Raw genomic sequence first — 2,427 nt, forward strand, 5'->3', positions numbered from 1 at the left:
AGCTGTGAACAGGGGACTCCCCCAACACACACGCTCCGATGTCAGTCTCGCATATTTGATCAATACCACTTTCCACTTAAAACAGGAAATTAGTTGTTGTACTCCAGAAAAGACTCAGGTTGGTTCAGTAGTTGACAGGCCAGTGCCTGACTTGCATAGAAAGGGCAGAGCCGCTGTCACTGCTGCCTGGTGCTCTGCTGCTGTCTTGGCATGGCATGATGCTACCTTTCGGTCTGTTTGCCTCTGAAAATCAATAGACTAGTTCTGTCAGGAGCCCTGATGAACATCAGGAGCCTCGTGCTTATTTCTCTCAGTATCTTTCACAAATGACGTAAATATTAGAAGAGGATCCTTTGCTCTCCTGACTGCAGGCTTGTTCCACCAGTCCTGCAGACTGACTGATTGGGGATGGGGGGTGGAGGCATGTTTGCCACAAAGAACAAACCCCAATTTTCTACAGGTTCTGCCTTTAAACTAAAGATTTTTGTGACAAGCTTTCTCTGCCATTTATCAGATGTATTGAGAGATTTCATATCACTTTTCCCTAGCTGGCATCCTGGCTTTAGATTTCTTCTCTGTGATGAGAGCTGCCCAGTAGACCATTGGACTGGAGACAAAGGAGGTAATATAGTGTTTCTCGTACAGAGAACTTTGTTTGGCTACACTCTTCCTCGCACAATCTAAAAAAAGGCAGGGCCAAATCTATGCCCAAGAGTGATGAATGGGGTAGAAAGTGGGATAACCTGGTGGACTGAGAGGAGTGGGGCACAGGGATTTCTGCCCCTCTGCTCCTATTCTGGATACTTCCTTGCTCTAAGACTACATGTCATTTAGGATAAACATTATTAGAGTAGTTAGTGACTGCCTTATAGCTTTTGTCACAGAAGATCCTGATGGTGTGTCTTGGCTTGCATGTTGAGTGTGAGATGTTTGGATCTGTCTGTAAGCACTCCTGATGCCAGAAACTCAGGATCATCTTGTCTCAGTTTGAGCTCCTAAAATTAGGGGCTGTTTTGGAAATGCTGCCCCTTAGCTCTGTGTGAGATAAAACTTGCAATCCTGATGTAACTTTTACCCACACGGCGGGATGCCAGGAGGACTGAGCGGCTCTAAATATTGAACAATGGCAAGTCAGCACTATGAGCAATTGTTGTGAGTCAACATTGAATCCCTGCCAAAGATGCTTTTTGCAAACAAACTTTAGCACTAATTTATCAATGGGTTAGTTCATAACATGATGTAAAGCACTCAGTACATAATGAATCCTTCTGGATCGAAAGAAAATGCTCATAATGACTTTATTATAAATAAATACTATGTTTAAGTGGACCAAATCAATGTAAGGGTATTGCTGTGTTTCTCCACTGACAGTTTGCTACTTTCTGTACTACCCACAGCTGGCAAGAGAGGGTTTTGTTAATATTTTTTTCCTATTTTGTTACCTTAACAAAACTGTCAACATGTGTTCTTTACTCCTTGCTGTGCAAGTGCTTCAGTGAATCCTGTGTACCGCCAGGTAAAGCCCCGCTGTCCCTGCTGTTCAGAGCCCCTTCGTATCCGCGGCCCCTTGCAGGCAGCGCTGCTCCTGCTGCTCCCCAGCCAGCATTCAGTGCCGCGAGACCAGAGTCAGTGGCACAAATGCAACGGCCTCAAATTCTCTTCTGCATGCCACACTCTGCTTTTGTCGGGAAGGGCTTTTTCTAGGTCACTGTCCCCACGATGAAGGTGATCCATCTGTTCTGCTGCCCAGAGCTGATCCCAGGGAGAGCCCACCTGAACGCTCTCCGTTCCTCCACGGGTTCTGGTCTCAGGCCTTGAAGCGAGCGGCAGCTGGGTTTATCCCAGCTTTCCCCAGAGTAACCTCTCCTCTCTGCGTGCATCCTCTCCAGGCTGATGCATCACCACGCTTGGTGGGTTGTTTTAGTTTTGTTTTATTTTGGTTTTGTCCCTTTCCTGACCCGATTTCAGCGATGCCACTTGCAGTACTGAAGATTCAGCACCGCAGAGAGCTGGGCCTTCTGGGGCTGCTGCTGCACCCTCCGTGTGCTCACGCCTGCGGAAGGGCTCGAGGGCTGCAGCCAAAGGCTGTTGAAGCAAGAGCTGGCGGTGGCTGTTGCGGGGAGCGAACAGCTTTCGGCTGAGACGGGGAAGCAGCCGTGGGTGCCGGTGGCAGGCAGATCCCTAAGGACAGGTTTCTCGCCCGGGACTCGGACGGTGCCTGCGGGCCCCCCGGGCAGCCCCGAAGCCCGCCGGTGCCCCGGGCGCGGCCCTGCTGGCTGCAAACCCCCGTTTGCCTTCACAGCCCTCGGCGGGAGGGCTTGGGGGACGCCCCCGTCCCCATCCCACCGGCGCGGCGGGCGGGGAAGCGGGGCGGCCCGGGGGTCTGCCGGGGGCGGGGGCGGCGGCGGCCCCTCCCCGGGGCGGTGC

The sequence above is a fragment of the Nipponia nippon genome, unplaced genomic scaffold, assembly GCF_047370975.1.
Source record: "Nipponia nippon isolate SJK-2023a ecotype South Korea unplaced genomic scaffold, ASM4737097v1 scaffold_7, whole genome shotgun sequence".
NCBI classification, from domain to species: domain Eukaryota; kingdom Metazoa; phylum Chordata; class Aves; order Pelecaniformes; family Threskiornithidae; genus Nipponia; species Nipponia nippon.